The sequence below is a fragment of the Pongo abelii genome, chromosome 3 (genome assembly GCF_028885655.2).
Source record: "Pongo abelii isolate AG06213 chromosome 3, NHGRI_mPonAbe1-v2.0_pri, whole genome shotgun sequence".
Lineage (NCBI taxonomy): Eukaryota > Metazoa > Chordata > Mammalia > Primates > Hominidae > Pongo > Pongo abelii.
In genome coordinates, this window is record NC_071988.2 from 138,829,233 (window position 1) to 138,844,951 (window position 15,719).

The window sequence follows — 15,719 nt, forward strand, 5'->3', positions numbered from 1 at the left end:
GATTTCCTTGAAAACCATTATCGATAAATATAATGATTCAGTCATAGCACATATGCTTTAAATAAAAGTATAACACTAATATTCTACATTCTATGCATGTAGAAATGTTTCTCTTTGGATTATTTTTTTTCCTGGTCAAGCTAGATTAATATTTTAAAATTAGTATCTCACAATAGAATTTATGGAAAATTCTTTTGTATCTGACCATTCCCTGGACTACTTGTCTTTAGATCTGGACTATTTTGAATAGGAAAAGGAATAAAGGACATTAGAAAACCAACAGAGGAAAGAAGAGAAAGAAAACTTAAATAGAATGAAAAATCATTATGAAATTAAATAAGGTAAAGGTAAAGATAAAGAAGGAATAAATGGAAAGAAATAGGGCAAAGAAAGAGACTTTTCCAGACTCATTTTTGTAAATAATCTGTGACAGCTCACCTTGTGGAAGTGGAGTGGATGCCCAGGGCTGGAGTTGATTGGCAGCTCTGACTTTGTCTCGGAGTATCTTCCCACAGTTGCTATTTTTACACAGCAGCTTGCTCTTAGTGGGGCCAATCAGAATTGTCTCAAAGATGATCTGGCAACTCCCAGATTCTTAGGAACTATTAAATAGGAACGCAAATGATAGTTTGTTCTGGAACTATGAAAAAAAATAGTAGGAGGTTTAATACTATGGCTAAGGTTTAGTACTCACAATACTAAGTCAGAGTACAAGAGGCTAAGCAAACATTAAGAATGACCTCTTGGTGCTTTCTTCATTAACTACGTAGGTTTTTCAATGTTTATTTTCCCCTCAACCTACTTCAGTGGCTTCTTGGCACACACACAAAAAAATGTGAGTTAAAACTTGATGTATATAATGTACAGATCCTATGAAGTTATTCATTTTATTTTAAACTGCTGAAAAATTATAACAGCCAAAAAGAGGCAGGCTCTGCCATAGGAATTAGGAGAAAATGAAGTGTATAAAGGAAAACTTAAGAGCTTAAAAATGAAGAGATCTGTGTATAAATCTTGGCTCAGTTTCTTACTGGCTGTGTGTGTGGCTTTGAATAAATTGAATGTGTCCTTGAATAAATTACTTACTTTTCTGAGTCAGAGTTCCTTAATGTAGAAAATAAAATAATAATATATACTTCTTATGATCACTGTAGAATTAAGAAAGATAGCACATCAAAGTGCCTATTATAATAAACAGATTGTAACTGCTAACACTAGGTGACTATTATTATAATTGATATTTTTAAAATAATGGATAAAAAGGTAACTTCCACGGTGATTGCTTGAATAGCCAAAAAATTTCACATAGTTTCATTCCTGTTGGCACAATGAAATATTGAGGTAAATTCCTTAGAAAACCCTAAATATAAACAGCCATTTTTCTAATACTGAGAAAAAATACCCTCTTTCGTCTTTTTTAGTCAGCTCTGTCTCTAGCATCACATTGTCAGAGCATGAAGAAGCATTGGAACACACCATCATCCATAAATTTATCTAACAAAATAAAAATAACAAATGTTTATTAAATATGAAGATTATGCATTAGAAGTTGAGAAACCATATAGGATTGAATGTAGACCCTAGAAACATATTATTATCACCTTCCTGTTTTCAATTAAAAACATTTTTTGTTTGTCTAAAGCTTAGTATCTTTTGATATTATGATTAAAATAAATATCTGCTTTGTTCAGCAGCAAGATTCTGACAAAAAGATTTAATTAACTCTGAGAAAGCATTTTCTTTTTTGTTTTCCTAACTTAATAGCAATCTTTTTCTTTCACTAGAAGTCCTTTTGTAGTGATGTACAGGCTCAATATGTTCTATAGATAGCACAACATAAGACGAAAATGTGCAGAAATAAAATAAATGGTGTATGAAGATCATCTGTTGTCCGCAGGCAGTGCATTGGCAGCAATTTCGTTTGCTTTACTGCAGTCTTGACAGGCATCACGCTCGCTGATGGCAGTGCTAACATGCTTTGGCAGTAGCTGCAAAAGCAGCTTTGGGTGATTAAATCTCAGTCTTTTTGTCAGGAACCTGTCTGTGATGTCTTTTCTCAAAACGACATTATGTCTTATTACAAACCATTTAACTTCTCCATAGACAGGCATTACCAATTAAAAGTGTTCATAGAACAGGTTTCATTGTTCAGGTCCTCTACCTTTCTATTTTAGGTGACAGTGTGGTTTACATGCTCATTAGGAAGAAGCTAAAAATATAGAAAATATTTTTTTCTGTGAACACTGAATTATTCATATGACTTGAAATCTAAATGTATATGCTTATTTTGTTTTCTTCATAAGAAAGATAATGAATTTATTATTGCTCTTTTTGATTTAAGGGTTCTTTCAGTGATTTGAATATGTAGTACCCTTACCTTCTGGTTTGCATTGTTTCTGGTAAGCCAGCTGAAAATATTATTGGAATTACCCTGTACATGAGTTGTTTGTCTCTTACAGCTTTCAGAATTTCCTCTTTCTCTTTTTCTTTCAACATTTTTGTCTTAATGTGTCTGGGTGTGGATTTCTTTGCATTTTTTCTTGCTTGTAGTTTATTGAATCTCTTCATGTGAGGTTGATGTTTTTATCAAATTAGTGATATTTTAAGCAATTAATTCTTAGAATACATTCTAAGAATTATTTACATATAAATTTAAAGGTCTCTTTCCCCTCTTCTAGTAGTCTCATTATGTGCATGTTAATACATGTAAGAGTATCCCGTATTTCGTTGAGAGTATGTTTATTTCTTTAACTTCTATTTCAGTTCTTCTAATTGCATAATTTCTATTGATCTGTCGTCAAGTGTACTGATTATTTCATCCTCCTGTTCAATTTTGACTTCAACTATTTTACATTTCAACTACTGAAATTTCATTTGATTCTTTTATATAATGTATTTCTCTCTATTGGTATTCTTTATTTCATGAGACATCACCATGGTATCTTATTTTACTTTTTAAAGCATAATTTCCTTTAGTTCATTTTTCCTGTTAAATCTGATGTCTAGACCCTCTCACAGGTGATTTCCATTGCCTGTCTTTTTGCCTGCATATAGTCTCATTTTCTTGCTTTATTAAATGTCATATAACATTTTTTTAATTGGAAACTCTAATGTATTGCAGCATCTCTGGTCGCTGGCCCAAACTGAGGACTTGCTTTTGGGTTGTTTACTCATTTATTTGTTTAGTGACTTAGTCGGAGTATTTTTCTAAGATGCAATTCTTATATATGTGAAGCCTATGATACCATTCCTCAGGGTGCACTAACTGGGTTTGTACACAGTCCTTTGAGAGAACGGTGGTTTTAGCTAAGTTTTCTTTGATCTTTCTGTTCATTTTTTGCCTCTGTTGGCATTATACTTAGTTTTTAGGCTTCCCTAGCTGAGGTTTCTTGCACAAATGTCTGAGACAATGACCTGGGACATAAATTGATTCACAATGAGTCAATTACATTCAGCCTTTCTTCAGGGGTATTTTTTGAAGCTAGTTGTTAATGTGTGTTTTCATACCAGAAAAGTACTTTTTAAGTGTAGCTTCTCCTGTTTTTTTCTGGTAAACTACTTGGACTAATGTTTAGCTTCTAGTTTTCATGGACTGACCAGCCTCCTTCTGTTTGCCACCAAAATCTCCGTTATTTTGAGAGTTCAGGTAGGCTTGAACTTTCTTAGATTCCGTTACATAGTCAGGTCCAATGGGAAGATCTTGAATCTCTTGGTTCTTATGGCATGGATTTTATACCGGCAGATTATCCGAGCTACCTCTATGGAGTTGGAGTCAGAGTGTTGCCTCCTTTTCTCAAAGGGAAAAACTCTGTGAGTAGGGAGGTGGATAGGGGCAGTATGCTCTGCCCTTCTTTACTTGTCTTTTAGCTTGAAATCTCTGTTCTAAGATCACAATGAGGCTCCAGCTTTCCCAGCGTGTCATTCCTAGGGTAGAGCCTTCATCCCATGGATGAGAACTGAGTGGAGGAAGAGAGCCCATGACCTCGTGGTGTCCCTCACCTAGAATTTAACCTCTGCAACACCAGGCTGGAGGGACATGAAATGATGATGGCCTGACCCTTTAGGTGAAATAACATAGTCCATAACTGGTACCTGGGGGAAAGGGTACCCCATTCCCTTGACCATTATCACCTGAAATGGAGCTTGTGACACACTGTACTGAGGAGTTCAGGATGCAGGTGATGGCACAAGTGCCACAGACACTTCTTGTTCTTTTAGAAATGTAGTATATTTTATTGAATAAATGTGTCTTCATTTCCTGTATACTCTAAGGATAATTTTCATAGACTTTTAAATTTTATTGTTGTTATTTATTTTTTATATGTATGAATTTATAGCGTAAAAGTGCAATTTGTTTACATGCATAGATCTCGTAGTGGTGAAATCTGGGCTTTCAGGGTTTCCATCAACAAAATAACATGCATTTTATCCATTAAGTAATTTCTCATCATCCACTCCTAGTAACCACAACCTACCAGGTTTCCATTGCCTATTATTCCATATTCTATATCCATGTGTACACATTATTTGACTCCCACTTATAAGTAAGAACATGCAAAGTTTATCTTTCTGAGTCTGACATTTTTCACTTAAGATAATGTTCTCTAATTCCTTTGTTGGTATTATACTCAGCTCTTAGGCCTCACTAGGTGAGGTTTGTTGCTCAAATGTTTGAGACAATGATCCGGGCCATAAATTGATTCATGCTGCTTAGGAAGATATTATTTTATTCTTATTATGGCTGAATAATATTCCATTGTGTTTGTATATCACATTTTAATCCAATCATCTATTGATGAACACAGGTCAATTCCATGGGTTTGCTGTTGTGAATAGTGTGGCGATAAACATCAGTGCAGGTATTTTTTAATATAATGATTTCTTTTCCTTTGGATAGATAATCAGTAGTGGGACAGCTGGATCAAATGGTAGTTCTAGATTTAGTTCCTTGAGGAAATCTCCATACTGTTTTCCATAGAGGATGTGCTAGTGTACATGCCCACCAACAGTATATGAGTTCTCTTATCTGTGTGTCCTTACCAACATCTGCTGTTTTAAAACTTTTTAATAATTGCCATCCTGACTTGGGTAACAGGATATCTCATAATTTTAATTTGCATTTCTCTGGTGATTAGTAATATTGAACATTTTTAATATATCTCTTGGCCATTTGTATGTCTTATTTTGAAAAATGTCTATTCATACCTTTGCCCACATTTTAATGAGATTATTTTGTTTTTGTTGAGTTGTTTGAGTTCTTGTATATTTTAGATACTAGACCCTTGCTGGATACATAGTTTGCAAATATTGTCTTTCATTCTGTATGTCTTCTGTTCACTCTCTTAATTATTTCTTTTTCTGTACAGAAGCTTATTAGTTTAATTATGTCTCAGTTTTCTATTTCAGTTTTTGTTGCCTGTGTTTTTGAAATCTTAATCATAAATATTTTGCCTTGACCAATGTTCAAAAGAGTTTCCCTAGGCAAGTTTCTTCTAGTATTTTTATAGTTTAAGGTCTTATATTTAAATCTTTAATCAATCCTGAGTTGATTTTAGTATATAATGAGAGATAGAGGTCCAGCTTCATTCTGCATATGACAATGCCAGGACCATTTATTGAAAAGGGTGTCCTTTTCCCAGTGTATGTTCCTGTCAATTTTGTCAAACGTCAGTTGATTGTAAACATGTGGTTTTATGTCTGGGTTTTCTATTATCTTCCATTGATCTATGTGTCTATTTTTGTACCAGTTCCATTCTGTTTTGCTTACTATAGCCTTGCAGTACAATTTAAAGTTGGGTATTGTGATGCCTCCAGAGACTTTGTTTTTGTAGTTCTTCTATTTTTGTTTATAATTTTCACCAATTATTTTTATTTTCCTTGTGAGTGAGACTTCAGGATTTATCAGATCACCATTCCAGAATTATATGTGGTTCTTTTAAAGTAAGTTAATTTGGGAAGTTTTATGGAGTCAAATAGAAAGTCACTTGAGATAAAATAAACTAAAATAAGTTACTAGTATTTATTATGAATTACATGTACATTAACACAGACACAAATTCTCAAGAATGGCACCAAACCTAGTCAAATAATTATAGCAATTATCTTGAATATTGGTCAGGAAGAACCGAAAATCTTTAAAAACATTGGTCCCAACAAATATGTATATTAAAAAACAGACACAAAAAACTCAAATAATTACCAGGTAACATAACTGCATGTCAGACAAAGGGTATTTATAGGAAAACAAAATATTCAGTACCCCGTAGGTTATACTTACAAAGTCTGAAATTCCAGTCAAAGATTACTAGACATGCATAACACTGGAAAATAATATGTATAGTGAGAAGTAAAAGCAATATAATCAGTCAGTATAAACAAACCCATAATGGATAAGTAAATTTGAATAAATAGACAGAAGTTTAATATGTGATTATGGGTGCATACTATACGCTCAAGAAGATAAGCAGAAATATTGCAGATACATAGGAGACCAACTTCAAACTTTTACAAATGAAATTTACAATGTGTGAGATTTTAAAAATATATTCTAGATAAGATAAATGTACTCAATGATAAACAAAAATTGTAGAAAAAAAGGTTAGTAACTTTTAGGACAAAAAAATAGAAACTAAAACAAAACCAAATGAAAAAATTAACATAATAAAAAGCATGTGATTGGGCTGCCAATAAACTTTAAACATTCTAATATACATGGAAAAGCTGGGGTCAAGGGAAAATATTTGAAAAAAATAATGACAGTGTTTTTAAAAATTTGTCAAATAATATAAACCCATAGATCCAAGATCCTCAAGCGCTATATAGATGAGGAAAACTTCAACAATGCACTTCATAACATAATGAAATTTCTCACAATCAGTGATGAACAGAAAATCTTAAGAGGAGACAGAAAATAAGACACAATGTACTGTAGAACAAGGGTAAAAATGACAGCACAGTTTTTGTCAGAAACAATTGGAGCTAGCAGATAGTGAAAACATACCCTTACAATAGGAAAATAAAAACATAATCCCTTACTCAGCAAACTGTATTTTAATAATGAAGAAAAAATAAATACTTTTTCAGATATGCAAAAGCTGAAACACTTTTTCACCAGCAGATCTGCACTATAGAAAATAGTAAAGAAGGACTTTTACAGTGAAGCTTATGATACTAGGTACAATCATGGATTGACAAACAGAAATAAAATGCAGAAATAAAATAAAATGGCAATGACATGGGCAAATATACAAGCTGCTTTACTTATCATTAAATTTCTTTAAATATAATTGACTTTAAAGAAAAATAGCAACATATTATGGGATGTATAACAAGTAAAATTCATGAGAAACATAGCATAGAAGCAGACAGGAGAGAAATAAAACTGTAACATTGAAAGGTTTTCATAATATACACAAAATAATATAATATCATTAAAATTAGACAGTAATAAGGTAAATATATATACTATATAAACTCTGAAGTAATCCTTACAACAAAAACAAAAAATAGCTTGAAGTCAACAAAGGAGATAAAGTGAAATTATGAAAAAATTCAATGGAAAGGAAGGTAGAATAAACATGAGATGGGACAAATAAAAACCAAAGAGCTTGATGCCTAAATAGAACCAAATCAGTAATCATGTACAATGTAAATGGTATCTGAACACATCAATAAAAGGCAGAGACTTTCAGATTAGATCTCTCAAAAAAGCAAAATGCAACTCCATATTGCCTAGAAGAAATACAGATGTGATAGAATTAAAAAAAATAAAATGCAAGTGAACTTGATTACTAGGAAAAACATATCAATTTCTGGGCTTAAATTTAAGTACTAAACTGGAAGTAGATTTATTTATAGAAAAAAAATGTCTGAAGTTAAAGGAACTCTCATGCAATGTTCTAAACATTCTTAGTGCAGTCAAGTACAAGTCCAGCTCAGCTATTGAGAGTATGAGTTAGGTACTTGGCTTAAGAAAAGTAAAATTTAGAAATAGTCATTGAAATCAATTAAGGACAGTTGGAAGGTTAAAGGATACAGAAGATTTAAGTGAGGTTAGAAGACACAATAATTGAGTGGCATTAATCTGTGTATTTTTATTTGACCCCAGGAAGTTTTAGATTACTCCATTGCAGGAGTGAAAATGTCAGCTAATAGCATATATTCAACATCTAAATATCTAAAAGTTGTTTATTTCTTTCTTTTTTTCGTTATTCCAGTTTGTTTCTTTGTCTTCTGCCTCTCTTCCCTTCTTCGTTCCAAGGTTTCTTCCTTCTTCCTTCCATAAGCATACTTCTTTCCTTTCTTCTTTTTTGATTATTTCATTTTCTTTTTCTTTCATTCTTTATTTCTTGCCCTTTTGAATTCTCTCTTTTCCTTTCTCTTTTCTTCCATTCTTCATTCTTTTCCTTCTTTTTTTGTCTCTTCCTTTAGTTCCCCGTTTTTATTAAAATATTTATGTGGCAAATACTGTGATAACAGCATTATGTTTAACAAAAATGTAAAATTGTTGTCTATGGACTACTGTTTGGGATACGATTAAACATTTCACAAAACCAAGTGATGTAACAGATGCATTTTCGTTGAGTCCTAGGAGTTGTTACATAGCTAGGTTCATATTCTCAGAAAATATTCTAAATGAAGCTATCAAATCAATTGTCTCGTTATTTCCTTCATCAATCTACCTACTTGAATTAATAAATGAAAATATTAATTTTAAGAGAAGCTCTAATCAAATAATAAGTTTATATTGAAGAATATTAATACATTATTCAAAACTGAATCTGAAATATTCAACTCCAGTTTGAGATCTTTTACTCATTTGAAATGCAAGTACAAATTTGTGTCTTATTTATGCTATTTTGATAAACTGTCTAATCTCATCAGATATGTGAATTCAGCTGGGTTCACTTTAATTTTGGGGTTCTGTGCTTATCAGAATTATGAAATGATCCTTCAAGATTTCCTGCACAAAAACCAAAGAATGTAAATATGATGAGATATTATGAACCTACTATGTTATGTCTCATTGAAAAATAAATTTTTCAGTTGACTTTGAGTTATAATTACTCATAAATATATTTATTTTGATTTCTTTAGAATGTGGAGACTAACATAGCAAACCTTTGTGACTTGCCTAATAAATATCTTCTTTCTAGCTAATCAGAATTAATTAATTCAGTGTACCGCAACAGTGATGTTGCTTTGATATTTAACAGGTCATGCTGCTTGTTAGAAATATGATTTTTATTTTGAAAAATGAGAAAGGTGTATTAAAAATTGCAAGGCTGTGGTCTTGTTCTATTCACTCTGCGAGCAAGGTATTTTTCAATGTGTATTTGTCCATAGAAAAGTAAATTTAAAAAATACTTATCTCTGTTTGCACATCTGTATTGTTGATTTATATATAATATTTGTAAATATTCCTGCAAAAACCTTGCAGACATTTGATATCAAGAACAGATTTATGGACTTGACATATCATTTTCTGTTAAGGTAACCAAATCTTTAAAATTTGTGCTTAGAGTCTCTAATTTATTAGCAGAGTCTAACGATTACATCTGTAATTTTTCTTTGTTTCTTGGCAAAGTAAAAAGTAGTGCAACGATACTTTATAAAGAATAAAATCCTTTTGTGAAATACATTTCTGTAGCTCATTTAAGAGAAACTGAGCCTAAAAGTAGAACATGAATATCTTTCTTATTATGATAACTTCAGCCCACTTGCAACATCTGGAAATAAATCTCTTATCCCCAAGGCAGATAAAGTACATCCTTTACATTAAAGACAGGACTGATTGAATAGTTTAGTCAGGACTCCTCTTACAGTTACCTGTTGGAAAGATGGAGCTATAAACAGTTTCCTTATAAAATGACAACCTATACATAATGTCCCAGATATCATGAAAATAATTTGTAAAATTATTCAAATGTGAATAATATGTCACACTATTAAATGGATTTTACAGATGATTCATTTAGGATCTTTAAACATTTTGAGAAATAATACTTTTTAAAAATATAGAAAACATATAAACATTATATCTAGAGAAAATCATACTATGTAGATTTTCTCAAAGTAGATATTCATAAATATGCTACAGAGCCTGACTCAATATATTCTCTTCAAATAGTGTCTGCTTTATTTCATTGTAGAAAAAAAAGTTTTCTAGATGTGTTCGCTAGTAAGACAGCAACGGAAAAGTCCTCATTAATTCCCATTAACTGAAACGTATGTGAATGGAAAATGCAGTCATCAAATTTATATGTTTAAAAGCTAGGAAGATAACTTATGCTAATTAAAAAACATAAAGAGAAATATAGTTGACCTTTGAACATTGTGGGTTTGGAGCTGCACAGGTCCATTTACATGTGGATTTTTTTCCAATAACAATTTCACCTAGCATGCCTGCCTTCTCTTCCACTTCCTGCACCTACTCCACCTCTGTGACAAGACTAATCCCTTCTTTCCCTCTTCCTCCTCTTCTGACTGAACATAAACATGACAAAGATGAAGACTTTTATAATGGCACACTTCCTCTTAATTAATAGTAAATATATTCTCTCTTCCTTATGATTTTCTTAATAACATTTTTTATTCTAGCTTACTTTATTATAAGAGTACAGTATATACTGTATATAACGTACAAAATATATGTCAATTGACTGTTTATATTATAAATAAGACTTCCAGTCAACAGTAAACTATTAGTAGTTAAGTTTTTGGAGACTTATATTATACGCAGATTTCCAATTGAGTGGGGATTGGTGTCTCTAATTCCAGCATTGTTCAAGGGTCAACTGTTCATATGAATGTGTGTTGCTCTATTATTTCTTTTATTAAGGTTTGTTGAGGAAATTTACCTTTTACTTTGAATGAAACTTATACTAGTTATTCATAATTTTTTATACTAGTAATTCATAACTCCAATGTTTAAATCAAGTATTCTTATACAGATGTTAAACATATTAAAGTGTTATTACTCAATAGTAATGCAATTATTCAGTATGTATTCTTTTTTGGGTATGAGTTTTTTTGCTTATCATTGCGAAATATAGAAAAATTTTGATGTATCAATATTTTGTTATTTTTTAATTGTTATAAAGCAGAATTACATTCCCACTATGGGTTTAATCATTCCCTTTAATAACTTTTTTAAAAAATTTCTTAAAATATTATTAATAAATAATCTTTGAACATCAGGGTATTTTTTAGGGGTCAGAATTACTCATTTATTTTGGATTACAGCCCAGTAACTAAGATACAGGGTCAGAAACTCTAAGAAAATTTAGTTTAGTAGATGTCACCAAACTTTCCTTGAAAATGGTTATGTCCATGTATACTCCCATCAGATATTCACAAGAATTTCAGCTGCTCCACAACAATGCTTGGAATTGTTATTTATTTAAAAATATTTTCAATATCTCATCCATTCAGGTTGCACTACTGTGTTTGGATTTAGATGAAACATCACACTGCGGTTATTGATATTAGGCTTCCTGAACATTGTCGATAAACTAAATTACACAACTTTTAAATGTGAGGAATTGTGTTCCCGATGAGGTGAACCTTTGTAGAGAAGTCTCTAATGCAGAGTAAGTCCCTGAATCACTTAGTGCAGAGACTAAAGACCCTCTTGATCTCTTCTCAGCTTACTGTGGAATGGTAGCCACAAAATAAGCTATCACATCACATTGCTTTGCATCTTTATTTACCTCACATCATTTGCACCTTGGACTTGCACCTTCCAAATAAAATACCAGATCTCTGAAACTTGCCTCAGATTCTAATATTTAGAGGACATTGACTAAGAATACTACTTTTTAAACTGCCTCCTTCATAGAAGTGGGGACTGACTAACATGTTTATGTAAGAAAACACTTGACCTATTAGCCACCATCAACTATAGGGAACTTAACACTATATGTTTATTTATATATGTTTATTCTAGAAATATAAAATTATACTGATAAACACAAATCTAAGTCTCTAATATTTTAACACTTCTAGAAACTATTGTATTTTCAGTCATCTTTAATCTACTTTAGGGCCTAGCAATATACTTTACAAATTCTAAATAACCATTAAATATTTTTAGAAGGAATGAATTAATGAGGTTTCATAATCCTGTAAGCAGTCCTTTAGGACTCTTTTGTTAATATCTCTATTTATGGTTCCTCTGAGTTCAACGTCTCTTAAGAGTCCTATAGTTCCTACAAAATTATATTTTGTTTTGTCTATCTATCTATCTATCTATCTAATTACCTATCTGTCTATTTAGTTCAACATCCAAGAATTAGCTGGTTGTACAGAATACTCATCCCCCAGTGGCTGGAATAAGAGAATGACAGATTGGCTTATTGAAGATAGCTTCAACTGGAAGACCACACCATGTTTGTATTACAGAAGATAAATGTATAGTCTTATTTGTCCATAACCAGAATACATGGTCTAAAAACAAAGATGTGAAAATAGAGTAAATCTTCTCACTATTATGCATAGTAAGCCATTTAAGAATTTTTTTTCCCCAACTCACAACATTACTGGTTTGAGGGGAAAGATTTTACCAGGAACACAAAAATGGATCCACTGATGTTCAAGTTGCAACTTGCTCTTGGCCATTTGCCATGTGTAATTCCAATGAAGCCACAGATAAAATGAGAATTAGTCTAATAGCTGACATGATTGAACTCAACTGACAAGGGAATATTGGATTACTCATGGAATTTAACTCTTGTACATTTTTCCTTTACTAGTTTTAATCTGTATCCTCTCTTTGCCATACACTGTAACCATAAGTGCAACAGGTTTTTTAGTCCTATAAGTCATTGAGCCCTCTCATCTGACAAAGCAAGGAAATATGTGTATATAATAAACCATGTATATGCACATTTCCACAAATATTTTTGTATTTGCACCTCTGTTATGCCAAATGTAAATTCATATAGTTCTTCCACTTCAATCTGTTACCATGTCAATTATTGTAAAATCCTACCCTTATGTTTATACAACCAACCTCTCAAATGAGAGACACTCCCATTATCCACCATTCATTTATTTCATTGTTCAACTCCAGTATACATTTTTAGTTGTTCCAGATTTGTTAACTTGTACAACTATGGGAAACTACTTTATCAACTAGTGTTCAGTGCTTATGTAAATATCCTCATGCTTTAGTGTTATAGTCTCCATTCATTTCTACATTTGTTAATCTTCCACTCACACCTGCAAGGATCATGAAGGTATCTGTTTAGGATATTCACTTGATAACCTGGTGGGGTTCCTGCAGGTAACACTCATAAAAATGTGACATTATCTTCTATCTTCACAGGATAGAACAATTTCAATTTCAACAAAATCAATGATTTCAACAAAAGGGACACATTTCTTCTTCTCTTCATTATTTACATTATTTTTCAAATTCCTAAGAAGTGTGATTTCTAAAGTACAGTTGCTGCCTAAGTTAGTTATGTTCATTAATGTATGTTCTTCCATTAAAAGCAGATAATTAAACTTTTTCTAATGTTTCACTACGTATCTTAATTCAGTTTGACTCAGAAAGCTTTCAGTAACTACAGTTATATGCCATGTGTTGTTTCAGATCCTGGCAAGCAAGACATGAGCAAGATTATATCCATATTAAGATCTTATTACTGGTTCACTGGAAGACCTAGAAGTTGGAAACTGATAGCAATTCTCTACAACAATGGAAACATCTAAACAATGACTGACCATCACCCTCTCAGTAAAGTAGATAGCATATATTTCACTTAATGAACACAGTTTGATTGCACAACTTTATGGTCTAGAGAAAGAATTTGAGATCAAAAAGAGTATTCAAAGTACCTTGGCCTTTTATGATTACAACTAACTATACATTTAACACAGCTGAAATTCAATTTTGGAGACTTGGATTTGATAGATATTCAGTATGCTTTCTCATTCAATTATACTATTTTAAAATAATATATAACTTTAAAAATTTTGTTTTTAAATGCCTGCTTATATATATTTTATGACCTTATGACAACTAGATATTTCCAACATTTTTTTCTTTCTATGATAAGAGCATTTACCTGCTATTTGTGAATTCAAGACACTGATTAATGACTATTGAACAAAATACAGAATGAGTAGTTGCCCAACCAAAGATTGTTTACTGATTTGCAAAATGAATGGAACTTTTTTCTTGTGAATGTAGGTAGTGAATCTTTAAAGATAAAGATATTAAATAAAACTGCATGCACAGACATGCACTCTGCAGATACAACTAATGACAAAATCTGACCTTTAGGATACTGATCGTATGGGATTGCTTATACTGTAGGTCATTTCAAGCAGGCAAAAATAAGTGAATATAATACATCTTGATAAATGAAGGAAATAACTCTCAAATATATGACAACCAGCATCTCCTCATTTTCTTCCAAGAGTATGAGAGAAAAGGAATAATTTTGATTTTTAAGGTGAAAAATCTGTTGTAACTGCTGGTGGTATTCGCTGAACCTCCCTTTCTTAGGAAGCACAAGGATGTCTTGGCTCTAACTTCTTCATGAATTTACTGACATTCTATTATGAGATAGACCAAAGACATCAGCTTAATAAATAAACTTCAGCTGAGTACATAAAAGAGCAACTCTTAATACCCACACACAAATATTTTTAAACCACATTATTTATACATATATTCCTAGTTTTCTTTATGAAATGCTTAATCTCAAACCAAGAGTCACTGTCTGGGGCCTCAGAAACAGCCAACATCTGAGCTCCCAAATAAACCAAGCTTCATAGGCCTATGGCTCCTAGGTACAATTTTTTAGTGGCATGAGTCAAAGTATAAGAAAAAAATCAAAGTCAGTTTTGAAAGGCAAAACTGATGGCACACTCTTTAATTGAATACAGCTGACAAGGCATTTGAAAGGAATTGTTCATAAATATTTAAAAGGACTCTTAGGGCCATAATTAACATTGTACTACATTAATTTGACTAATATAGTTTGTTTTCCTTCCAGTTGAAGAATAATTCATTTACTGAACAAAATAGTTTCAGCTTTGCTGGCTTTAATTTTTGCAGCTTAGTAGTTTTAATTTAGCATCTTGTGTCTACCCATGGATTCGTAAATGCTGCTAATTCACCAATAGTAGGTAAATCCAATCTACATACTAAATAAGTTAGAGCTGAAGCAGCTTATTGCAGTCATCAAGTAACTTATTAGTAATTCTTTCCATTCCTTGTTCTTTAATGGGTTGTGTAGGTTTATTCTTTATTACATTGATAAAACGAAAGCTGATAAGGAAAGTTAGAGGCGAATGGCAGTTGAGCACATATATTGGAAATGGAAAGAATAGCAACGGTATGATTTCAGAAGTGTTGAATATGGTATGTCAGATGAATGACACATGGTTGAAATATATGTTTACCTATCACATATTGTAATAACAGTTGCAGAGCTATGCTGTCATTCACATTTTGTATTTTTTTTGGATTTATGTTTCAATTTTTCTTTCTCTTTAATAGGATGGATTTAACTATTGTATTAGTCCATTCTCTTGCAACTATGAAGCCATATTAAAAATTGGGTGATTTATAAAGAAAAGAGATTCAAATGACTTACAGTTTGCATGCCTGATGAGGCCTCAGGAAACTTAGAATCATGGTGGAAGGCACCTCTTCACAGAGCAGCAGGAGAGAGAATGAGTGCTTAGTGAGGGGAGAAGTCCCT

The 15,719-nt window shown here is 32.0% G+C and overlaps 1 long non-coding RNA gene across 1 annotated transcript in view; it reads right to left on the minus strand.

Moving 5' to 3' along the window:
* The window catches only part of LOC129058859 (uncharacterized), a 49,789-nt gene that overhangs the window by 22,630 nt on the left and 11,440 nt on the right, over positions 1 to 15,719 (minus strand). The window contains exon 3 of the long non-coding RNA XR_008524272.1: positions 439 to 602. This is a non-coding gene — a long non-coding RNA (uncharacterized LOC129058859). The remainder of the gene's footprint in view (positions 1 to 438; positions 603 to 15,719) is intronic.